Source organism: Anomaloglossus baeobatrachus, chromosome 1 (genome assembly GCF_048569485.1).
Source record: "Anomaloglossus baeobatrachus isolate aAnoBae1 chromosome 1, aAnoBae1.hap1, whole genome shotgun sequence".
In the NCBI taxonomy this organism is placed as follows: Eukaryota; Metazoa; Chordata; class Amphibia; order Anura; family Aromobatidae; genus Anomaloglossus; species Anomaloglossus baeobatrachus.
This window is the reverse complement of record NC_134353.1, coordinates 557,263,111-557,289,889: the sequence shown is the minus strand read 5'-3', so window position 1 is coordinate 557,289,889 and position 26,779 is coordinate 557,263,111.

Below are 26,779 nucleotides of genomic sequence, written 5' to 3'. Positions count from 1 at the left end.
CAGATCTGGGACTGTACCCGGCTCTTCCCGATTTGCCCTGGTGCATTGGCAAATCGGGGTAATAAGGAGTTATTGGCAGCCCATAGCTGCCAATAAGTCCAAGATTAATCATGTCAGGCGTCTCCCCGAGATACCTTCCATGATTAATCTGTAAATTACAGTTAAAAAACACACACCCGAAAAATCCTTTATTAGAAATAAAAAAACACTAACAAATTCCCTCATTACCAATTTATTACCCACAACAAAGTCATCCTTGTCCGGCGTAATCCACGGTCCTCCAGCGTCGCATCCAGCTCTGCTGCATGCAGGTGACAGGAGCAGCAGAAGACGCAGCCGCTCCTGTCACCTGCACGCAGCTAATGAAGAGAGCCGTGTGATCGGCTGAGCTGTCACTGAGGTTACCTGGATCCAGCGGTGGATGCAGCGGTGGCCGCGGGTAACCTCAGTGACAGTTCAGCTGATCGCGTTACTCACCTCATTTGCTGGTGATTTCCCCCCCTCTCTCAAACTCACCGATCCCCAATCACCGGCGCTGCACGGCGTTCACACTGCTCCGGCGGCTTTTCCTTTTTTGAAAAAGCCGGCCGCTCATTAAACAATCTCATATTCCCTGCTTTCCCCGCCCACCGGCAAATGTGATTGGTTGCAGTGAGACACGCCCACACGCTGAGTGACAGCTGTGTCACTGCACCCAATCACAGCAGCCGGTGGGCGTGTCTATACTGTGCAGTAAAATAAATAAATAAATAATTAAAAAATCCGGCGTGCGGTTCCCCCTATTTTAATACCAGCCAGATAAAGCCATACGTCTGCAGGCTGGTATTCTCAGGATGGGGAGCCCCACGTTATGGGGAGCCCCCCAGCCTAACAATATCAGTCAGCAGCCGCCCAGAATTGCCGCATACATTAGATGCGACAGTTCTGGGACTGTACCCGGCTCTTCCCGATTTGCCCTGGTGCGTTGGCAAATCGGGGTAATAAGGAGTTATTGGCAGCCAATAGCTGCCAATAAGTCCTAGATTAATCATGTCAGGCGTCTCCCCGAGATTCCTTCCATGATTAATCTGTAAGTGACAGTAAATAAACACACACACACCCGAAAAAATCCTTTATTAGAAATTAAAAACACAAACACATTCCCTCATTACCAATTTATTACCCACAACAAAGCCCTCCTTGTCCGGCGTAATCCACGGTCCTCCAGCGTCGCATCCAGCTCTGCTGCATGCAGGTGACAGGAGCAGCAGAAGACACAGCCGCTCCTTTCACCTGCACGCAGCTAATGAAGAGAGCCGTGTGATCAGCTGAGCTGTCACTGAGGTTACCTGGATCCAGCGGTGGATCCAGCGGTGGCCGCGGGTAACCTCAGTGACAGCTCAGTTGATCGCGCTACTCACCTCATTTGCTGCGTGGAGCTGACTGGAGCGGCGGTGAGTAGCGCGATCAGCTGAGCTGTCACTGAGGTTACCTGCGGCCACCGCTGCATCCACCGCTGGATCCAGGTAACCTCAGTGACAGCTCAGCCGATCACACGGCTCTCTTCATTAGCTGCGTGGAGGTGACAGGAGCGGCTGTCTTCTGCTGCTCCTGTCACCTGCATGCAGCAGAGCTGGATGCGACGCTGGAGGACCGTGGATTACGCCGGACAAGGAGGGCTTTGTTGTGGGTAATAAATTGGTAATGAGGGAATTTGTTAGTGTTTTTTATTTCTAATAAAGGATTTTTCGGGTGTGTGTTTTTTAACTGTAATTTACAGATTAATCATGGAAGGTATCTCGGGGAGACGCCTGACATGATTAATCTAGGACTTATTGGCAGCTATGGGCTGCCAATAACTCCTTATTACCCCGATTTGCCAACGCACCAGGGCAAATCGGGAAGAGCCGGGTACAGTCCCAGAACTGTCGCATCTAATGTATGCGGCAATTCTGGGCGGCTTCTGGCTGATATTGTTAGGCTGGGGGGCTCCCCATAACGTGGAGCTCCCCATCCTGAGAATACCAGCCTTTAGCCGTATGGCTTTATCTGGCTGGTATTAAAATTGGGGGGGACCACACGCCGGATTTTTTAATTATTTATTTATTTATTTTACTGCACAGTATAGACACGCCCACCGACTGCTGTGATTGGGTGCAGTGACACAGCTGTCACTCAGCGTGTGGGCGTGTCTCACTGCAACCAATCATATTTGCCGGTGGACGGGGAAAAGCAGGGAATACGAGATTGTTTAATGAGCGGCCGGCTTTTTCAAAAAAGGAAAAGCCGCTGGAGCAGAGTGAACGCCGTGCAGCGCCGGTGATCGGGGATCGATGAGTATGAGAGAGGGGGGGACACTTCAGTCACTCGGGGGATTAGCAGTCACCGGTGAATCCTTCACCAGTGACCGCTAATCAGGACGCTACACAGACAGCCGCGGAGTCGCTGTAAAGTCCCCTTTACACACTGAAACTTGCTAGCGATGCATGCTGCACAGCGGGAAACAAAGGACCTAGGAATGGTCCTGAACGATTTGTAGCGATCACAACTTCACAGCAGGGGCCAGGTCGCTGATAGGTTTCACACACTGCAATGTCGCTGGGGAGGTCGCTGTAACGTCACAAAACCGGTGACGTTACAGCGATGTCGTTTGCGATATTGCAGTGTGTAAACCCAGCTTTACCTGCGATCCCTATTAGTTCGCATCGTTTTTGGGATCGCTGGTAAGTCGTTTTGTGTGTCTGGGCCTTTAGATCATTTGCAGAGCAGATAGCATGGTTAGGGTGATAGGCAGAGATAAGCAAAGAGATAAAGGGTAGTGCAAATCTGCGGAGAGCTTTGTGGGTGAGAGAGTTAAGTTTGTATTGTATTGTATTCTGTATAAGTCGGCAAAAAGAGCAATAACTGGCAGAAGAAGAAGGTATCGGTGAAGTGGCTGGACAGAAATATGATCATGGCTGCCGCATGCATGGCAGATTGCAGAGGAAAAAGTTTGGTTAAAGGGAGACTGATTAATATAGAATTAAAGTAGTGTAGATGAGAATGAATCAGGGTAACCAAAATAATTTTTGTTGTTTCAAAGGGGAGAAAAGGTTGAACTCTGCAAATGTTTTTAAGATGCAGGTAACATGCGCAAGTGAGTGATTGGATATAGGGATTAAGTGAAAGCTCTATATTAAGTTTGACCCCAAGACAATGAGCGAGCTGTTTAGGAATTATAGTGGAACTATCCAAGGCAATTGCAAGATCATAGGTAGGATAGGTAGGATAGTAGAGGGAGGACACATGAGAAGTTAAGTTTTGGAGAGATTAAGTTTCAGATGCAGGATATGATGTTAGAGACAGCATACAGACAATGCTTAGAATTTTGTAATAAGGTAGGGTGATATTAGGAGAAGAGGTGTATAATTGGGTGTCAACAGCATATACTGTAGATGATACTGGAAACCAAATTTGTCCAATTGGGTGTGGTGTATAGAGAGAAGAGGAGGACTAGGACTGAAGCTTAAGGAACCCTGATAATAAAGGGAAAAATAGAGGAATATGAGAGATAGCAGATTAAACAAGAGTGGATCAAGTGTTCCAGGCATTTAGAGATGAAAGGAAGATTAGAAACAGATTTGTAGTTAGCAGAACAGTTTATTTTGAGGAACGATTTTTTAGTAAAATGGTTATGATAGCATATTTTAATAAAAAGGAATAGATACTGAATGAAAAAGAGATGTTAAATATTTTAGTAAGGTGGGCAGTGACAACCGGGGAGAGGGAATGAAGGAAATGTGAGGGAATAGAGTCATTGGTGCAGGTTTAGAGCAAGAAAAAGTGAGTAGTCTTTTAACTACATCTTTTGTAACAGATTCAAAGGTGAACATTGAATTTGAGGTAGAGGAGCGAATGTGATCCAAGCTTGGGCTTGGGTAAAAATGTCCTGTCGGATGTGGGTTATATTTTTACAGAAAAAAAGTGGCTAGTTCATCAGAGTTGAAGTTGATGATGGGGGCCTGCACTTAGGGCTCAGGAGGGGGTGGTAAGTTTTAAAGAGTCATTTTGGACTGGAGGCTAATGATGTGTTGAGTGTGGTGAAACAGACTTATTTGGCCTGAAGGAGATAAGAGTTGTAAGTTTTGAGTATGAACTTACAGTGGAATAAAGAATTTAATGTAAGTGATTTTCTTCACTGATGCTCAGTACACCTTGAGGAATGCTGGAGAATACATGTTTACAGAATGTGCCAAAAGTTGTCGTCATCGGTGTTGGGTTGTTCTGCATGTAGCAGGGGCTGCATCACCAAAGACACTCTACAATGTATCATTGTAATGGGACAATGGAATACTGTTTTTCACATATTTAAGTTGTTCACTTTACATATTTAATTATGTAAGATTCAATTAGAATTTAGTTTGAGTCTAATAAATTTGCTCATCTCTGATCACAGGCCACATGTATTACAATATCAAAATAAATAAAAGCACACACTACACAGTAGTCACCTTAACAGTCATGTTGTTTTCAATCCATAGCAATATAATTTATACCCTGCCACCACAGCTCTGCTCTTACAAAACGTGTTTCCCTATAACAATATTCACAAGTCACAGTTAAGCACCTGGGCTAAAAACATTGTAAAAAATATATAAGCTCTGATTAATTTAGATCGGTGTTTCATATGACAGTGTCACTCATGGGAATACAGGAATAAGAAGTTCCAAATTTATTAAGAACACACCAATTAATGAATTTGGCTCATGTTATCGTTGGCGTGCACCGTCAGGTTAGAAGGTGAGGTCAGAGGGTGAGATAAGAGAGAAGGTGAGACAAACATAGTATGGTGAAAGTATTAGTGGGAAAGTAAAGTGGTAGAAGCAGTCAGCAAACAGTCGTAGTTTTTACCTTCTGGTCACTTCTGGGACATTTCTCGTATATTTCTGCTGCACATGTAATAAGTATGGATGATCAAATATCAAAATATCCAACTTCACGAATATCCGATGAATAGGTCACAATTCGGCGCACAATGTAAGTCTATGGGAAACCCGAACAATTTTCACGTTGGACCTAACGGCAAGCTGTGGTGACTAAGGAAAAGGACGAAATGAATGGAAAAAGGCAGAATCTCTCTCTCTCTCTCTCTCTCTCTCTCTCTCTCTCTCAGCTGGAGCAGTGGGGACTATATATGTATCATTCCTGGAAGCTGCGGCAACGTGTATGTAGATGACGCTGTGCGGCCAAGCCAATCAAAGTAACACCAAAACAAAGATGGCTGCGGTGTTACTGTGAGAGCAAGCAACATCAGATGTGTTCATTGGCTGGAAAAAGGCATCAGGAAGTCAGAAATGAAAATTAAAGTATCAGACCAGATGTTGTTTAATTCGTCGGAGAGCAAATGGTGCAAATAGCCTCTTATCCGTCGGATACCGAATAGTGGCGAATACATTCGCTCATCCCTAGTAATGTGCTGTACTTTATGGAGTTGCACAGACCTGGGACATTACAGACGTGTCTCCAAATTTAAATATCTTTAAATGCACATGAAATAGACCAGATGTGAGCAGCAGGGAGGAGCCACATGGAAACAGGTCAGAGAATCACAGCAGGGATGAATTAAGAGACAGGAGCTAATATGAACATTTGATTTGCTATAGAGCAGGGGAAGCACACACATACCAAAGTGACAGATATAGACAGACAGGTGTGAATTAAGATCAATGGAATTAAGAGAATTTGCTTTCAGGAAGCAGACATACCAAAATGGACAGATATGGACAGATGTGAATTAGGTTCAATAGATTGAAGGAATATTGCATTCAAGAAGCAGAGATACCTGTAGATGAAACAGATTGTCAAGAGCAGTGGGGACATTAATTTTTCACTCTTTTTTTCATTGCAGCCATTTCATAAATTCAAAAAAGTTCATTTGTTTTCTCATTAATGTACACTCTACACACCATCTTGACAGAAAAAAAACCCAGAAATGTAGAAATTTTTGCAAATATATTAATCAAGAAAAACTGACATTTAACATGGTCATAAGTATTCAGACCCTTTGCTCAGCATTGAGTGGAAGCACCCTTTTGAGCTAGTACAGGCATGAGTCTTTTTTGGAATGATGTAACAAGTTTTCACACCTGGATTTGGGCATCCTCTGCCATTCTTCCTTCAGATATTCTCCAGTTCTGTCAGGTTGGATGGTGAACATTGGTAGACAGCCATTTTCAGGTCTCTCCAGAGATGCTCAATTGAGTTTAAGTCAGGGTTCTGGCTGGGCCAGTCAAGAATGGTCACAGAGTTGTTCTGAAGTCACTCCTTTGTTATTTTAGCTGTGTGCTTAGGGTCATTGTCTTGTTGGAAGGTGAACCTTCAGCCAAGTCTGAGATACAGAACACTCTGGAAGAGGTTTTCTTCCAGGATATTTCTGTACTTGGCCACATTCATTTTTGCTTTAGTTGCAACCAGTCATCCTGTCCCTGCAGCTGAAAAACACCCTATAACATGATGCTGCCACTACAAATTTTTAATGTTGTGATTATATTGGGCAGGTGATGATGAGCAGTGCCTGGTTTTCGCCACACATACCGCTTAGAATTATCACCAAAAAATTCTATCTTAGTCTCATCAGACCAGAGAATCTTATTTCTCATAGTCTGGGTCATGCATTTTTTTTGCGAACTCTATGCGGGCTTTCACGTGTCTTTCACTGACGAGAGGCTTCCATCGGGCCACTCCACCATAAAGGCCCAACTGGTGGAGGGCTGCAGTGATAGTTGATTTTGTAGAATTTGCTCTCATCTCCCTACTGCATCTCGAGCTCAGCCACAGTGATCTTGGGGCTGTTCTGTACCTTTCTCGCCAGGGCTCTTCTCCAATGATTGCTCAATTTGGCTGGATGGACAGTTTTAGGAAGAGTTCTGAGGGTCCCGAACTTTTAATTTCCAGTGCTTTTAGAAACCTTGAGTACTGCAGAATTATTTTGTAACCTTGGCCAGATCTTTGTCTTGACACAATTCTGTCTTTGAGCTCCTTGGGCAGTTCCTTTGACCTCATGATTCTCATTTGGTCTGACATGCACTGTGAGCTGTTAGGTCTTATATAGACAGGTGTGTGCCTTTCCAAATCAGTGGGATCTTCTTGGGGGGCACTGCACATTATCACTATTTGAAAAATTTTTAAATTGCTTTGAATCATCCCCTTCCCAGGGCCATACAAAATGTTGACGTTTTTATAGTATATCAGTATTCCAGAATTGCCAAAGCTCTGTTTTTTCCATGATGCCAATATTCAACACTATGTCCCAAAATGTCATAATTTCTACTGCATTTACAGGGATCCATCTGGTATGTGATGAAGTAGGATTTGAGGTAAAAAAAAAATGATGGCCTACAAATTTGTCTAGGCCACCATGAGATTTATTATATCCTCACTAAAAAAGAATTTGAAAAAGTCAATTTTAGTGAGGTCTGTAGAATGAAATAAGTTTCCTTAATTGCATCAGAAATCTGGAAAAACAGGCCGACTAATTTCAGGGGGTTTATAAGGGATCAATTGTTGAAAGGTTTGCCTCGATCCCAGGGTGCCTTGTTGGGGATACCTCCTGACTAGATGAGGAGGAAGAAACATAGAGGAATATGTGAAGTTTCTCACAGCCTAAGGCCTAAAACCCACATCCGTGAAATCCACGTCCGTGTAAAACGGGCCATTTTTCGGGTCCGTTTTGCGTTTTTTAGGTCCGTTTTTATGGTATGTGTGGCCTGCGTGTGTATCCCGTATGCTAGCCGTATGTGCATGTGGAATGTCCGTGTGTGCGTGAGTGAAATAACTGACATGTGTGTGTGTTGTCCGTGTGAAATGTTCCGTGTGTGTGTGTGATGCAGAATGTCGTTGATACTAGAGTTGAGGGCGGTTCGCGGTTCGAGGTTCTCCAGTTCGCGGCTCGAGTGATTTTGGGGGCTATCCTAGATAGAACTAGAACTCGAGCTTTTTGCTAAAGCTCGATAATTCTAGATACGTTCGAGAACGGTTCTAGCAGCAAAAAGACCAGCTAATTACTAGCTGGCTTTCCGCTGTAATAGTGTAAGTCACTCTGTGACTCACACTATTCTGAAATTTCAGTGTATAGTGTGTGGGAAGAGCGCATTCAGATCACTGCTGTATGGATAATGGCGATGGCGATCGCCATTTTTTTTTTTTTTCCTTGTCTTCCTTCCCTAAGCGCGCGCGTGTAGTGGGGCGGGCCAGCATGTCAGCCAATCCCAGACACACACACAGCTAAGTGTACTTTTAGCCAGAGAAGCCACGGCATGTGTGATAGGATGTCCATGTCACATGTCCCTGCATTATAAAAAACGAGTATCTGCCTGTCCGGACGCCATTATCTCTTCTGCGTCCTTGGTGTCAGTCACCGCTGGCGCAGCTCCTATCTCCAATACTGCTGTGTACGCTCTATACACAGCACTGTACAGAATAGGGATAGCACTTTCTATCAGTCCTTTTAAGGGCTAATACCGGCAGGGTCAGAGCCATAGGTGACAGGTCAGTGAAAACAAAGTTTAACAGCTACACAAGATGACAGCGTCTGTGTAGCTAAGGTCAGGGATTTCCTCGCTGCATTTCCCCATTAGGAGGGATAGAAAGGCAGGCTTCCTTTCCTCTACCCAGAGACCCACAACCCTGCCACTGTACCCTCCTGCCCTTTGCACACTCAAACTCATTGTTACTAAGCCATTATACTAGCAAACACTGAGTGAACTTAGTGGCATCCTAAAAGTGGCTGTTGGACTTCTGTATTGTCCCACTAGTGCAAAGATATTTGCAGCACGTCTGCCTGCATTGCACACTCAAACTCATTGTTACTAAGCCTATATACTAGCAAACACTGCTGCCAGTTTAAGGGCCGTAGTTGCATTGTCAGGGATAATTATTGTTGTTTATTCTGCTGTTAATAAAGCTAGACCACCGCTGAAATCTACACCATCTCTCAATTTTTACTACCACATTTTAAGTGCACAATCTTGTCGCAATCAAAATGAGTGGAAAAATGACAGATGCTGGTGGAAAGGGGAAGAGGCGTGTTGGAAAAGGAAAAAAAGGGTTTGTCCGTGGGGAAGGTGGCAAAGCTCCATTAACATCTGCTGAAGATAGACCATCTTCCTGCAAAAGTAAGATGTCCACTACTTAACATGGACAATCCGATGTGCTCCCTTTTTTACGGACACGAACAACTGGAACAAAGGTAGATGATGGCCAAAAAAGGAAAATGCTTGAATGGATCTCAAGTGGTCCAACAAGTGCCCTCTCCGCCACCTCAACTACCGCATCCAAAAAACACCAGTCCTCTGAGTTGGCATCCCAATCAAACTTGCTTTCTCCCAGCTCTGAAGTCTCCATCCTCCCTGCACAGTATGGTGGAACTGAGATGGCTGAGTCTGCAGAGCTGTTCAGTCACACTATAGCCTGGGAATCAGAGGTCTGCTCCCAAACTACAGTGAGTACAGACCAGGAAATGGTCTGCAGTGATGCCCAGAACCTTTGTGACTCAGATTCAGGTCGTAATGACCAAGTTTCTGAGCATAATGTTGACCCTTATTCACAAACTGAAACACCTGTTGTAATAGACAATGAGGAACATACTGATGACGATGAGACGCAGATACCCGATTGGGATAGCAACTTAAATATTCGGTCAGGGCAAGAAGAGGCTCGGTCTGAGAGTGAGGGGAGTGCAAACACAACAATTGATGAGGAAGTTCTAGATCCCACCTACTGTCAACCCACAGTCAGGCCCTCGAGGAGGTCAACAGAGACGGTGGAGGAGGATGCAACTGACGACGAAGTTACCTTGCGCCTTCCTGGACAGAGTAGGAGTACTGGTAGCACGTCTACAACTGCATCCTCAGCCACCACTGTGCCTCTGAGCACTAGTCGGGGTGGATCAGCAGGTCGCATGCCCTCTAAGCCTTGCCTAGCCTGGTCCTTTTTTGACATAGCAAAAGATCGCACAAATTATGTGATCTGTAAAATTTGTCATGATTCTGTTAGTAGAGGGCAAAACCTCAGCAGTTTGACAACTTCTTCCATGAATCGTCACATGAATAAATATCATATGTCCCGGTGGGAAGCTCACCGTGCTGCAGTGCGGTCTAGCGGAGCAAACCATCCACCGCCTGCCCCTTCTAGTGCATCCGCGCGCTCTTCATCTTCTAGGACTGTGGGGACAGCTGTCACACCTGGTTTTCCACGCACAACTTCCACCACTGTAACCGCAACAGGCAGTTTGCTTGGTTGGTCGTCAGTTGGTTTGGAAGGGGAAACAAGTACCTGTGTACAGCTCTCTCAGACATCGATAGCACCAACGTTGGATGAAGGCAACATCATGTCTACGCCTGCACTTTCCTCACAAAGCTGCATTTTTCCAAGGACACCCTACTCATCACCGTCTACACACAGCAGCCAGATCTCTGTCCCAGAGATGTGGACAAATAAAAGGCCATTTCCTGCGACCCATGACAAAGCTAAGAGGTTGACTTTATCCCTCTGTAAGCTCTTGGCTACCGAAATGCTGCCTTTCCGCCTGGTGGACACACAGGATTTTAGAGACCTTATGTCTGTCGCTGTGCCCCAGTACCCGATGCCCAGTTGCCACTACTTCTCTAAGAAAGGTGTGCCCGCGCTACACCAGCATGTCGCACACAACATCACCGCTTCCTTGAGAAACTCTGTGTGTCAACGGGTGTATTTCACCACCGATACTTGGACCAGTAAGTATGGACAGGGACGTTACATGTCGCTGACTGGGCACTGGGTAACTATCGTGATAGATGGTGAAGGGTCTGCTGCACAAGTCTTGCCGTCCCCACGACTTGTGTGTCAATCCTCTGTCTGTCCAAGTTCCGCCACTGCTTCTGCATCCTCCACCTCATCTGGCTCCTCCACCTCCGCCCCAAGCCTGCCTGGTCAGGCCACCAGCGTTCTCACTGCGCAGAAGGAATCACGCACCCCTCATTACTATGCTGGCAGCAGAGCGCAACGGCATCAGGCGGTCTTTAGCTTGACATGTCTTGGGTATAGGAGTCACACAGCTGAGGAGTTGTGGTCAGCTCTGCGGTCCGAGTTTAATAAATGGTTGTCTCCACTCAACCTGCAGCCTGGTAAGGCCGTGTGCGACAATGCTGCAAAACTGGGTGTGGCCCTTCGCCTGGGCAAGGTGACACACGTGCCTTGTATGGCTCACGTGTTGAACCTTGTTGTCCAGCAATTTTTAACACACTATCCCGGCCTAGATGGCCTTCTGACCAGGGCACGAAAACTGTCTGCTCACTTCCGCCGTTCAACCGCCGCAGCTGAGCGACTTGCATTGCTCCAGAAGTCTTTCGGCCTGCCGGTTCATGGCCTGAAATGCGATGTGGCGACACGCTGGAATTCGACTCTCCACATGTTACAGCGACTGTGGCAGCACCGCCGAGCCCTGGTGCAATACGTCATGACGTATAGCCTGGGCCAACGAGATGCAGAGGTGGGGCATATCACCCTGATGGAGTGGTCTCAGATCAAGGACCTATGCACCCTTCTGCACAGTTTCGACATGGCGACGAATATGTTTAGCGCTGACAATGCCATTATCAGCATGACAATTCCAGTCATTTACATGCTGGAGCACACGCTAAACACTATTCGGAGTCAGGGGGTGAGACAACAGGAAGGGGAGGAACTACAGGAGGAGTCATATGCGCAAGACACAACAACATCACCAAGGTCCAGACGTTCGTCATCACCAACGCGGCAGGCATGGGACCATGGAGGACAGGGATCAACAAGGGCGCATGGTAGCAAGAGAAATGTTAAGGAAGGTGCAAGAGAACATGAAGAAATGGAGGACGAACTGTCCATGGACATCGAAGACTCAGCGGATGAGGGAGACATTGGTCAAATTTCTGTTGAAAGAGGTTGGGGGGAGATGTCAGAGGAAGAAAGAACGGTTAGCACCTCTATGCCACAAACACAGCGTGGACTTGGTCCGCATGCCTGCGCAAGACACATGAGCGCCTTCTTGCTGTACTACCTCCAACATGACCCTCGTATTGTCAAAATTAGAAGTGATGATGACTACTGGCTTGCCACACTATTAGATCCCCGGTACAAGTCCAAATTTTGTGACATAATTCCAGCCATAGAAAGGGACGCACGTATGCAGGAGTATTAGCAGAAGCTGTTACTCGATCTTAGCTCGGCTTTTCCACCAAACAACCGTGCAGGTGCAGGGAGTGAATCTCCCAGTTGTAACTTGACAAACATGGGACGGTCTCGTCATCTTCAACAGTCTACCCGTACCAGTAGCACCGTATCTGGTACTGGTAACAGCAATTTTTGGAATCTTTTCATAATTTTTTTAGACCGTCCTTTGCAAGGCCACCAGAGACAACAAGTCTGACACATAGTCAACGGCTGGAGAGGATGATACAGGAGTATCTCCAAATGAACATTGATGCCATGACTTTGCAAATGGAGCCTTGCTCATTTTGGGCTTCAAATCTTGAAAAATGGCCAGAGCTCTCAACTTACGCCTTGGAGATTTTGTCGTGTACAGCTGCCAGCATTGTCTCTGAACGTGTCTTCAGTGCTGCTGGGTGTGTGCTGACAGATAAGCGCACGCGTCTGTCCAATGACAATGTGGACAGACTAACGTTCATCAAAATGAACAAGTCATGGATCGAAAAGGAATTTACTACCCCTGTGTCATCCTGAGAGAGTAAATGCTTGTGGATTTTGAATGTGCTTGATGCAAATCAAAACATCCTGTTTGCAACTAGGGCACAAGTGCTGCCACTGATGGGGTGCCTGTGGGGCCCAATTTTTGGAAAAAAGGGAGACTCCGCTTGGAGTAACCCTTGCTTACAGTGTTTTTAAAAGGGAGCCAAGATGAAAAAGTCATGGTTAAGTAAAGACTTTGCTACCTACCCCGGTGTCATCCTGGGGACGGTTAAGAATGGCGTATTTTTGAATGTGCTTGATGCAAATCTAGCTGTGAAGTGTACAACTGGGGCACAACTGCTGCCACTGAAGGGGTGGGTGTGTGTGTGTGGCCCAATTTTTGGAAAAAAGGGAGACTGCGCTTGGAGTAACCCTTGCTTACAGTGTTTTTAAAAAGGAGCCAAGATGAACAAGTCATGGTTCAGCAAAGACTTTGCTACCTACCCCGGTGTCATCCTGGGGACGGTTAAGAATGGCGTATTTTTGAATGTGCTTGATGCAAATCTAGCTGTGAAGTGTACAACTGGGGCACAACTGCTGCCACTGAAGGGGTGGGTGTGTGTGTGGCCCAATTTTTGGAAAAAAGGGAGACTCCGCTTGGAGTAACCCTTGCTTACAGTGTTTTTAAAAAGGAGCCAAGATGAACAGAGCTGGGATCAGGAAAGACTTTGCTACCTACCCCGGTGTCATCCTGGGGATGGTTAAGAATGGCGTATTTTTGAATGTGCTTGATGCAAATCTAGCTGTGAAGTGTACAAATGGGGCACAACTGCTGCCACTGAAGGGGTGGGTGTGTGTGGGGCCCAATTTTTGGAAAAAAGGGAGACTCTGCTTGGAGTAACCCTTGCTTGCCGTGTTTTTTAAAAGGAGCCAAGATGAACAAGTCATGGTTCAGCAAAGACTTTGCGACCTACCCCAGTGTCATCCTGGGGACGGTTAAGAATGGCGTATTTTTGAATGTGCTTGATGCAAATCTAGCTGTGAAGTGTACAACTGGGGCACAACTGCTGCCACTGAAGGGGTGGGTGTGTGTGGGGCCCAATTTTTGGAAAAAAGGGAGACTCTGCTTGGAGTAACCCTTGCTTGCCGTGTTTTTTAAAAGGAGCCAAGATGAACAAGTCATGGTTCAGCAAAGACTTTGCTACCTACCCCGGTGTCATCCTGGGGACGGTTAAGAATGGCGTATTTTTGAATGTGCTTGATGCAAATCTAGCTGTGAAGTGTACAACTGGGGCACAACTGCTGCCACTGAAGGGGTGGGTGTGTGTGTGGCCCAATTTTTGGAAAAAAGGGAGACTCCGCTTGGAGTAACCCTTGCTTACAGTGTTTTTAAAAAGGAGCCAAGATGAACAGAGCTGGGATCAGGAAAGACTTTGCTACCTACCCCGGTGTCATCCTGGGGACGGTTAAGAATGGCATATTTTTTAATGTGCTTGATGCAAATCTAGCTGTGAAGTGTACAACTGGGGCACAACTGCTGCCACTGAAGGGGTGGGTGTGTGTGGGGCCCAATTTTTGGAAAAAAGGGAGACTCCGCTTGGAGTAACCCTTGCTTGCCGTGTTTTTTAAAAGGAGCAAAGATGAACAAGTCATGGTTCAGCAAAGACTTTGCTACCTACCCCGGTGTCATCCTGGGGACGGTTAAGAATGGCGTATTTTTGAATGTGCTTGATGCAAATCTATCTGTGAAGTGTACAACTGGGGCTCAACTGCAGCCACTGAAGGGGTTAGTATCTGTGGGGCCCAATTTTTGGAAAAAAGGGAGACTCCGCTTGGAGTAACCCTTGCTTACAGTGTTTTTAAAAAGGAGCCAAGATGAACAAGTCATGGTTAAGCAAAGACTTTGCTACCTACCCCGGTGTCATCCTGGGGGCGGTTAAGAATGGCGTATTTTTGAATGTGCTTGATGCAAATCTAGCTGTGAAGTGTACAACTGGGGCACAACTGCTGCCACTAAAGGGGTGGGTGTGTGTGTGGCCCAATTTTTGGAAAAAAGGGAGACTCCGCTTGGAGTAACCCTTGCTTACAGTGTTTTTAAAAAGGAGCCAAGATGAACAAGTCATGGTTCAGCAAAGACTTTGCTACCTACCCCGGTGTCATCCTGGGGACGGTTAAGAATGGCGTATTTTTGAATGTGCTTGATGCAAATCTAGCTGTGAAGTGTGCAACTGGGGCACAACTGCTGCCACTGAAGGGGTGTGTGTGGCCCAATTTTTGGAAAAAAGGGAGACTCCGCTTGGAGTAACCCTTGCTTGCCGTGTTTTTTAAAAGGAGCCAAGATGAACAAGTCTTGGTTCAGCAAAGACTTTGCTACCTACCCCGGTGTCATCCTGGGGACGGTTAAGAATGGTGTATTTTTGAATGTGCTTGATGCAAATCTAGCTGGGAAGTGTACAACTTGGGCACAACTGCTGCCAATGAAGGAGTTAGTGTCTGTGGGGCCCAATTTTTGGAAAAAAGGGAGACTCCGCTTGGAGTAACCCTTGCTTACAGTGTTTTTAAAAAGGAGCCAAGATGAACAAGTCATGGTTCAGCAAAGACTTTGCTACCTACCCCGGTGTCATCCTGGGGACGGTTAAGAATGGCGTATTTTTAAATATGCTTGATGCAAATCTAGCTGTGAAGTGTACAACTGGGGCACAATTACTGCCACTGAAGGGGTTAGTGTCTGTGGGGCCCAATTTTTGGAAAAAAGGGAGACTCCGCTTGGAGTAACCCTTGCTTACAGTGTTTTTAAAAAGGAGCCAAGATGAACAAGTCATGATTCAGCAAAGACTTTGCTACCTACCCCGGTGTCATCCTGGGGACGGTTAAGAATGGCGTATTTTTGAATGTGCTTGATGCAAATCTAGCTGTGAAGTGTACAGCTGGGGCACAACTGCTGCCACTGAATGGGTGGGTGTGTGTGTGGCCCAATTTTTGGAAAAAAGGGAGACTCTGCTTGGAGTAACCCTTGCTTACAGTGTTTTTAAAAAGGAGCCAAGATGAACAAGTCATGGTTCAGCAAAGACTTTGCTACCTACCCCGGTGTCATCCTGGGGACGGTTAAGAATGGCGTATTTTTGAATGTGCTTGATGCAAATCTAGCTGTGAAGTGTACAACTGGGGCACAACTGCTGCCACTGAAGGGGTGAATGTGTGTGGGGCCCAATTTTTGGAAAAAAGGGAGACTCTGCTTGGAGTAACCCTTGCTTGCCGTGTTTTTTAAAAGGAGCCAAGATGAACAAGTCATGGTTCAGCAAAGACTTTGCTACCTACCCCGGTGTCATCCTGAGGATGGTTAAGAATGGCGTATTTTTGAATGTGCTTGATGCAAATCTAGCTGTGAAGTGTACAACTGGGGCACAACTGCTGCCACTGAAGGGGTGGGTGTGTGTGGGGCCCAATTTTTGGAAAAAAGGGAGACTCTGCTTGGAGTAACCCTTGCTTGCCGTGTTTTTTAAAAGGAGCCAAGATGAACAAGTCATGGTTCAGCAAAGACTTTGCTACCTACCCCGGTGTCATCCTGGGGACGGTTAAGAATGGCGTATTTTTGAATGTGCTTGATGCAAATATAGCTCTGAAGTGTACAACTGGGGCACAACTTCTGCCACTGAAGGAGTTAGTGTCTGTGGGGCCCAATTTTTGGAAAAAAGGGAGACTCCGCTTGGAGTAACCCTTGCTTACAGTGTTTTTAAAAAAGAGCCAAGATGAACAAGTCATGGTTCAGCAAAGACTTTGCTACCTACCCCGGTGTCATCCTGGGGACGGTTAAGAATGGCGTATTTTTGAATGTGCTTGATGCAAATCTAGCTGTGAAGTGTACAACTGGGGCACAACTGCTGCCACTGAAGGGGTGAGTGTGTGTGTGGCCCAATTCTTGGAAAAAAGGGAGACTCCGCTTGGAGCTACCCTTGCTTACAGTGTTTTTAAAAAGGAGCCAAGATGAACAGAGCTGGGATCAGGAAAGACTTTGCTACCTACCCCGGTGTCATCCTGGGGACGGTTAAGAATGGCGTATTTTTGAATGTGCTTGATGCAAATCTAGCTGTGAAGTGTACAACTGGGGCACAACTGCTGCCACTGAAGGGGTTAGTGTCTGTGGGGCCCAATTTTTGGAAAAAAGGGAGACTCCGCTTGGAGTAACCCTTGCTTACAGTGTTTTTAAAAAGGAGCCAAGATGAACAAGTCATGGTTCAGCAAAGACTTTGCCACCTACCCCGGTGTCATCCTGGGGAAGGTTAAGAATGGCGTATTTTTGAATGTGCTTGATGAAAATCTAGCTGTGAAGTGTACAACTGGGGCACAACTGCTGCCACTGAAGGGGTGGGTGTGTGTGTGGCCCAATTTTTGGAAAAAAGGGAGACTCCGCTTGGAGTCACCTTGCGGTGTTTTATATGATTTAAGAAGGGCGTGCCATGCCTATATCTGTGTCTCCTCCTCTTTTTCCTTGTCCAGCTCTTTTGTTTTCGCATGAGTATATGTCCTTGTCACTTTCCCATGTGTTTGTGTTGTGTTGTGAGTTGTTTGTCACCTTTTGGACACCTTTGAGGGTGTTTTCTAGGTGTTTTTATGTGTTTGTGATTGCCTCCCATTGTTTCCTATGCGGTTCGAGTTCGGTTCGTCGAACGTTCGACGAACTGAACTCGAACGAGACCTCCGTTCGACGAACCGAACTCGAGCCGAACCACGACCGGTTCCCTCATCTCTAGTTGATACATGTCGGCAGACAGCAGACAGAGTTGCGTGAGGAGAATGAACTCGGGTGAACTTCACCCGACTTCATTGTCATGCCGCGGCTCTGTCTGTGTGCCGCATACTGATTAGCGGTCACCTGTGAAGGACTCACAGGTGACCGCTAATCCCCTGAGTGACTGAATTGAGCAGCCCTCTCTCATACTCACCGTTCCCCGATCTCCAGCGCGGCGCTGCACTGCTGTTATAAAAACTCCGGCGGCTTTTACTATTTTGAAAATGCCGGCCGCTCATTAATCAATCTCGTATTCCCTGCTTTACCGCACACAGGTGCCTGTGATTGGTTGCAGTCACACACGCCCACCACGCTGAGTGACAGCTGTGTCACTGCACCCAATCACATCAGCCGGTGGGCGTGTCTATACTGTGCAGTAAAATAAATAGATAAATAATTAAAAAAAACGGCGTGCGGTTCCCCCCCTATTTTAATACCACCCAGATAAAGCCATACGGCTGAAGGCTGAGATTCTCAGGATTGGGAGCTCCACGTTATGGGGAGCCCCCCAGCCTAACAATATCAGTCAGCAGCCGCCCAGAATTGCCGCATACATTATATGCGACAGTTCTGGGACTGTACCTGGCTCTTCCCGATTTTCCCTGGTGCGTTGGCAAATCGGGGTAATAAGGAGTTAATGGCAGCCCATAGCTGCCACTAAATCCTAGATTAATCATGTCAGGTGTCTCCCCGAGATACCTTCCATGATTAGTCTGTAAATTACAGTTAAAAAACACACACACCCGAAAAATCCTTTATTAGAAATAAAAAACACTAACAAAGTCCCTCATCACCAATTTATTAACCCCGACAAATCCCTCCATGTCCGGCGTAATCCACGGACCTCCAGCGTCGCATCCAGCTCTGCTGCATGCAGGTGACAGGAGCAGCAGAAGACACCGCCGCTCCTGTCAGCTCCACGCAACAAATGAGGTGAGTAGCGCGATCAGCTGCTGTCACTGAGGTTACCCGGTGGCCGCCACTGGATCCAGCAGTGGCCGCGATTAACCTCAGTGACAGCTCAGTAGAGTAAAAAGAACAAAATTAGTAGGAAAAAAATGGGGCTGCATTCTGTAGCTGTATGCTTTATCTGCGCTAGGTATAAATATATGGGGCACCCTATGTCATTTTTTTATTTATTTATTTTTACACTTTACTTGGGCAGACATTTTTAGCCTCATGAGGGCAACCAATCAGAGATGCTGGCATGCCTTTTTCCTTACAGAAACCAGCCGCTATGATCAGTTGTTTAGTATCTGTATATTATCTTTTGATTTCTCCTCTGCCCAGGAGGATCAGACCATTTCTCTGTAAGGTCAGACACCACCATTACACAGCACATAGCAGGGGCCCATATATAAGATTATCTCAGCACAGGAACATTTTTTACCTTTCAGACACTAGCAGTTATATCATCTGTATATTATCTTTTGCTTCCTTCCCGGCCCAGGAGGTGTGGTATGATCAGACCATGTTCCTGAACGGTCAGGCACAACCATTACACAGTACATAGCAAGGACACATTAAGATTATCCCAGCACAAGAACATTTTCAACACTTCCATTTGTGAAACTTATTTTTATTCCAAGATCTGTTGATTAAACTTAACTTTATTTTTGGGACAACCCCTTTAAGATTTTTAATTATGACATCTGCAGAGAAAATTCGTCTTGTCAGAATAAACTAACGGAAACCATCTCTCGTGAATACTTCATGTAAATATGAACCTAAAGTCCACTGTGATTGGTAATTACAGCTATTGAGGAGAAATTGTATTATGTCAGCACAAACTGACATCAGATATGTTTTGTGAGAACTTGGTATCAATATAAGCCTATTGTGCACTAAGATTGTTAATTATAGCTATTTCAAAGAAAATGTATACTGCCAATGAAAACTGATATCAACCATTTCTTATGGATATTTCACATGTGTGAGTCTGTTATGCATTTAGTTAGATAATTTCGCTATTGTAGAGAAAATGAATCGTTTTTTTGTTACATGGCCGTCTATGAGACATTCATGCCCACAGCATTCCGTTCTAGGGTTAATACATTGCTTTTAGATACTGTCAATCTCTGATGTCATCTAATTAGTGGATTTTTGTATTTTTATACCAGCAGGTTTGTCATATTTAAACTTTATCCATGATTATGTGTCCACCAGACTCAAAAGTCAAAACGCATCAGATATTTCTCTATGGTACTATTTTTCTTTATGACTTATGGTTGTAGTTTATGATGTAACAGTAAATAATTTTTTGTTTGTAATTTACTTTTCTGGATTGAAAAAACTTTTTATCACTTTGATCAAAGCTGCTTGATAACTCACAAGCCTTATGGCTATGTGCCCACGTGTGTGCGCTCTGCACAGCAGCGTAACGTCACTGCACATGCTCTTCAGAGCTCAGCTGAAAAGCTCCGTTCTGAAGCTTCGGTGACTGCTGATTTTATGTGCTCTGGATGCAGCCTCTGCCATAGACAGAGCGGGGGCTGCATGCAAAGCGCACGAAAGAAGTGACATGTCACTTCTTAGAACGCAGCGCTTTGGCAGCAGCCGAATCGCTGCGTTCTAATATGCCACGTGGGCATGGATTAGGCGCAATCTTCATAGATTATGCTGGGGACGCAGGACGCATGCAGTTACGCTGCGGTGCAGATCACAGCGTAACTGCATGAAAATACGCCATGTGGGCACGTAGCCTATCTATGCAAAGTGGACTGAATTGCCCAGGAACTAGAGTGAACAACATACATACAGTGGATGGGATGAGCTGTTTCCAAAACTTTCAAATATTAACGGGAAAAATTTCCAATGTTCCCCATTGTGAGGCATACATGACAAAATCCCCCTTGTTTCCTTAAACAGCAATAATCTTCTCCATTCTTCCCCAAACTGTAAAAAACTGACCCAATTGTGGCCACTTTATAGTAAAGATGTCCCTTTTGTGTACCACATACAATATAATATCACTCTATCTGGTCCCCATAAAGTATAATGTCCTCCTCCGTGGCTCCCTTACAGTATAATATCTGTCACGGTCATCTCTCTGTTTTTGGAGACTAGTGCAAGCTTGAGGACTGGAGCCCCTTATTTCTATCTGGGACTCTACATTTAAATGTCATTTCATTTTTTTGGCACTTAAGTAATTAAATGTCTGTTTTTCTGCCAGCACCTCTGCTGCAGTTTAAGGTCAGCTGCAGCTGCACTACACCCCCTTGTGCTTAAATAGCTAGGTGTCCCAGCAAGCTTTGCTGACTATACAAGCCATGTGTGTACTAGCCCGCATTGGTGAAGGAGCTGCTAAGGATTTGCCCTGAAGTTGGTTCTTCTCCATTTTTGGTTCTATTCCCCTGTTTGTTTCACTTAGCATCTTGTCGTATTAGTGCAGTGGTGGGCCCACTGTGCCTCACCGCCTCACTCCTCAGCTAGGACTAGAGTAGTTATTTTTTAGGGCATTAGGTATTTTTTCTTGACAACAGGTGCAGAGCCTGTATAGGGTCTGGGGAGGAGTGTAGGGTAAAGCTCCAGGTGAAGGCAGGAGGTGTCTATCTACCATCTCACTAGTCATAGAGCCCGCTGTTTTTATTATGTTCCTGATGTTTTCCCTTTGTTTGTGTTGTTTTTAGGTGTGTTTTTGATTGTGCATCAGACGTCAGTTGGTCGGAACGCACTCGCCACATGTATTGCGTCACATTATAGTTAGCCCTACTATTTTTTCTGTGACACTATGGCTGAGGCTTCAGTGCTTGCACAGCTGATGCAGTCCATCTCTCAGGAGATTTCAGAGATGTACTTTCAGCTTGTACAGCAGCTGCAACAAATTGCTGGGTTTCTGGTCTCGGCGCATGCTAAAGCAAAACCAGAACCCAAAATAGCACTCCTGAATAAGTTTGCTGGTGGTAGAGAGAAGTTTACCACCTTCAAGGAGGTCTGTAAGTTACAGAGAACAGAGAGTGGGGATTGTTGTCTCACTTTTGCGGGGAGATTCCCAGTCCTGGGCCTTCTCTCTGCCAACAAACTCTCCATTACGGTTGGTAGATGAGTTTCTTGCGGCATTGGCCTTGGTGTATGGAGACCCTGATAGACTCACGCTTATGGAGTCTAAACACTGAAGGCTCCAGCAAGGAGACCAAAATATCAACAATACATCTACATCAATGTATAATTGATTTTTTTTGGTCCTGAGGAAGACGTCCTATACCTCGAAGCACGTAGACCTATGTAATAAAATAATTATTAGTTAATCATCAATTTTACATCCTTTTTGGTGACTGCGCGGCATTGACCCCTTCTCCTCTCCTGCTTTAAAGACTCATACACGTGAGGCTGCGGCAGACGCCATTATCTTTATGTTATCTCTGGTGGTTGGGACCCTCACAACCACATAAGGTGAGTGTATATCATTACACATTGCCCTTTTATATATCTGGTAAGACCCTATCAGCGCTCTTTTTTCCTAGTCTGTATCACAGGATTTTTTTAATAACAGAGGAATACCACAACATATACTTTATAGAAAATAAACTTTTGAATTGTTACTGTGCCGCCCTCGCGTCAGCAGCCGGGCTGCTCAGATCCGTATCCGCGGTGGCTCGAGGGGTCTCCGGACCCGGGGGTCGGGGTCATGTGGCCACTCAAACAAAAGCGGGAGTATTTACATTGGGCTGTTTGGTTAAAGTTCATAAATAAGGAATAACGTTTGGAACTCCATTCTATGTCTGAACTGGGTGCAAAAACCTAAAATAAATCACTATATGGAGATAAGGTATGCACACCAGTGACTATGCAAGGGGAATACATGTAATAGCAGAAACTGCTGTGTGAATACTGACATGAAAAATTCAACAGCTATATGTAAGAATGAAATGTGAAAAATGGAACCTGCATTACTGCCATAAATATATGAATAAAGAGAAATTTAGCTACTGAATTGATCAATGCAATAGAGCCCCAACACTACGCCAAAGTATTTCTCTACGTTGGTGTCCCTAGCTTGTGTGTGTCCTCTCATGCAGTTAAAAAACTTACCATGTATGGGAAGCTGAGACCCAGGCTATATATACAGTCATATGAAAAAGTTTGGGCTATTAATGTTAGCCTTTTTTCTTTATAGCAATTTGGGTTTTTGCAACAGCTATTTCAGTTTCATATATCTAATAACTGATGGACTGAGTAATATTTCTGGATTGAAATGAGGTTTATAGTACTAACAGAAAATGTTCAATCCACATTCAAACAAAATTTGACCGGTGCAAAAGTATGGCCACCCTTATCAATTTCTTGATTTGAACACTCCTAACTACTTTTTACTGACTTACTAAAGCACTAAATTGGTTTTGTAACCTCATTGAGCTTTGAACTTCATAGGCAGGTGTATCCAATCATGAGAAAAGGTATTTAAGGTGGCCACTTGCAAGTTGTTCTCCTATTTGAATCTCCTATGAAGAGTGGCATCATGGGCTCCTCAAAACAACTCTCAAATGATCTGAAAACAAAGATTATTCAACATAGTTGTTCAGGGGAAGGATACAAAAAGTTGTCTCAGAGATCTAAACTGTCAGTTTCCACTGTGAGGAACATAGTAAGGAAATGGAAGAACACAGGTACAGTTCTTGTTAAGCCCAGAAGTGGCAGGCCAAGAAAAATATCAGAAAGGCAGAGAAGAAGAATGGTGAGAACAGTCAAGGACAATCCACAGACCACCTCCAAAGACCTGCAGCTTCATCTTACTGCAGATGGTGTCAATGTGCATCGGTCAACAATACAGCGCACATTGCACAAGGAGAAGCTGTATGGGAGAGTGATGCAAAAGAAGCCGTTTCTGCAAGCACGCCACAAACAGAGTCGCCTGAGGTATGCAAAAGCACATTTGGACAAGCCAGTTACATTTTGGAAGAAGGTCCTGTGGACTGATGAAACAAAGATTGAGTTGTTTGCTCATACAAAAAGGCATTATGCATGGAGGCAAAAAAAAACGGCATTCCAAGAAAACCACTTGCTACAAACAGTAAAATTTGGTGAAGGTTCCATCATGCTTTGGGGCTGTGTGGCCAATGCCGGCACCAGGAATCTTGTTAAAGTTGAGGGTCACATGGATTCAACTCAGTATCAGCAGCTTCTTGACAATAATGTGTAAGAATCAGTGACAAAGTTGAAGTTACCCAGATGATGGATATTTCAGCAAGACAATGATCCAAAACACCGCTCCAAATCTACTCAGGCATTCATGCAGAGGAACAATTACAATGTTCTGGAATGGCCATCCCAGTCCCCAGACCTGAAGATCATTGAAAATCTGTAGGATGAATTGAAGCATGCTGTCCATGCTCGGCGACCATCAAACTTAACTGAACTGGAATTATTTTGTAAACAGGAATGGTCAAATATACCTACATCCAGGATCTAGGAACCTATTAAAAGCTACAGGAAGCGACTAGAGGCTGTTATTTTTGCAAAAGGAGGATCTACAAAATATTAATGTCCCTTTTATGTTGAGGTGCCCATACTTTTGCACCGGTCAAATTTTGTTTAAATGCGGATTGCACATTTTCTGTTAGTACAATAAATCTCATTTCAATCCAGAAATATTACTCAGTCCATCAGTTATTAGATATATGAAACTGAAATAGCTGTTGCAAAAACCCAAATTGTTATAAAGAAAAAAGGTTAACATTAATAGGGGTGCCCAAATTTTACATACTACTGTACATGGTGTGCATACCTTATCTCCATATAGTGATGTTTTTTTAGGTTTTTGCACCCAGTTCAGACATAGAATGGAGTTCCAAACGTTATTCCTTATTTGTTAGTAGTTTTTCGTTTGTGAACCCACCCCACTCACACATATTGCCAATCCACATGATACGTATATATAGCTTGGGTCTCAGCTTCCCATACACGGTAAGTTTTTTAATTGCATGAGAGGACACACACAAGCTAGGGACCCCAACGTAGAGAAATACTTTGGCGTAGTGTTGGGGCTCTATTGCATTGATCAATTCAGTAGCTAAATTTCTCTTTATTCATATATTCATGGCAGTAATGCAGGTTCCATTTTTCATATTTCATTCTTACATATAGCTATTGAATTTTTCATGTCAGTATTCACACAGCAGTTTCTGCTATTACATGTATTCCCCTTGCATAGTCACTGGTGTGCATACCTTATCTCCATATAGTTATTTTTTTTTAGGTTTTTGCACCCAGTTCAGACATAGAATGGAGTTTCAAACGTTATTCCTTATTTGTTAGTAGTTTTTCGTTTATGAACCCACCCCACTCACACCTTTTGCCAATCCACATCATACGTATATATAGCCTGGGTCTCAGCTTCCCATACACGGTAAGTTTTTTAACTGCATGAGAGGACTAGAGATGAGCGAACCGGTCGCGGTTCGGCTCGAGGTCGGTTCGCCGAACGGAGCTCCCGTTCGAGTTCGGTTCGTCGAACGTTTGACGAACCGAACTCGAACTGCATAGGAAACAATGGCAGGCATTCACAAACACATAAAAACACCTAGAAAACACCCTCAAAGGTGTCCAAAAGGTGACAAACAACTCACAACACAACACAAACACATGGGAAAGTGACAAGGACATATACTCATGCGAAAACAAAAGAGCTGGACAAGGAAAAAGAGGAGGACACACAGATATATGAGTATATGCAAGGAAACATCGATGCCATTACTGTGCAACTTGAGCCCTGCTCATTTTAGGCTTCCAATCTGGATAAATTGCCTGAGATTGCCAAGTACGCCTTGGGGATCTTGTCGTGTCCTGCAGCCAGCGTTCTCTCAGAACCTGTCTTCAGTGCTGCTGGGGGTCTGCTGGCAGATAAGCACACGCGTCTGTCCACTGACAATGTGGACATGGCTCTCAGAGGACTTTTCTTCCCCTGGGTCAGCCAGGGGAGGCGAAAGGCACGCGTATTTTTGAGAGTGCTTTATGCAAAGCATCTTTTTCTTTTTCAAAAGGGGGGTCAACTGATGCCAGTCAAGTGGGGTGTGTGTGGCCCAATTAGTGGAAACGAGGAAGACTGTGGTTGGAGTCCCCTCGCTGTGTTTCTAAAAGAACCAAGATGAACAAGTCATGGCTCTCAGAGGACTTTTCTTCCCCTGGGTCAGCCAGGGGACGGGAAAGGCACGCGTATTTTTGAGAGTGCTTCATGCAAAGCATCTTTTTCATTTTGAAAAGGGGGGTCAAGTTATGCCAGTCAAGTGGGGTGTGTGTGGCCCAATTAGTGGCAACGAGGGAGACTGTGGTTGGAGTCCCCTCGCTGTGTTTCTAAAAGAACCAAGATGAACAAGTCATGGCTCTCAGAGGACTGTTCTTCCCCTGGGTCAGCCAGGGGACGGGAAAGGCACGCGTATTTTTGAGAGTGCTTCATGCAAAGCATCTTTTTATTTTTCAAAAGGGGGGTCAACTGATGCCAGTCAAGTGGGGTGTGTGTGGCCCAATTAGTGGCAACAAGGGAGACTGTGGTTGGAGTCCCCTCGCTGTGTTTCTAAAAGAACCAAGATGAACAAGTCATGGCTCTCAGAGGACTTTTCTTCCCCTGGGTCAGCCAGGGGACGGGAAAGGCACGCGTATTTTTGACAGTGCTTCATGCAAAGCATCTTTTTCATTTTGAAAAGGGGGATCAAGTGACGGCAGTCAAGTGGGGTGTGTGTGGCCCAATTAGTGGCAATGAGGGAGACTGTGGTTGGAGTCCCCTCGCTGTGTTTTACATGATTTTCGAAGGGCATGACATGCCTAAGAGGTTGAGTTTAATCATCTGCAACTTGTTGGCAACAGAAAGGCTGCCTTTACACCCTTTTGAGACCGAGGATTTTCGAGACCTTATGCCCATTGCAGTGCCCCAAGAGCCGATGGCCAGTCGTCACTCCTTCTCCAAGAAAGGCGTGCCCGCGCTACCACAGTAGGTCGCACACAGCCTCACCGATTCCTTGAGAAACTCTGTGTGTGACAGGGTGCATTTCACCACAGATACTTGGACCAGTAAGCATGGACAGGGGAGTTACATGTTGCTGACTGGGCACTGGGTAACTATGGTGAGAGATGGAGAAGAGTTTGCTGTACAAGTCTTGCCGTCCCCACGACTTGTGTGTCAATCCTTCCTCTGTATGTACAAGTTCCTCCACTGCTTCTGCCTCCTCAACCTCGTGTGGGTCCTCGACCTCGGCCCAAACCCTGTGTGGTCAGTCCGCCCTTCCTTGTAACTGCGCCCAAGGAATCCCACACACCTCCTTACTATGCTGGCAGCAGAGCTCAAGGCCATCAGGCGGTCAAATGTTTACTTTGAAATGTAGGGGAAATGTGAGACAC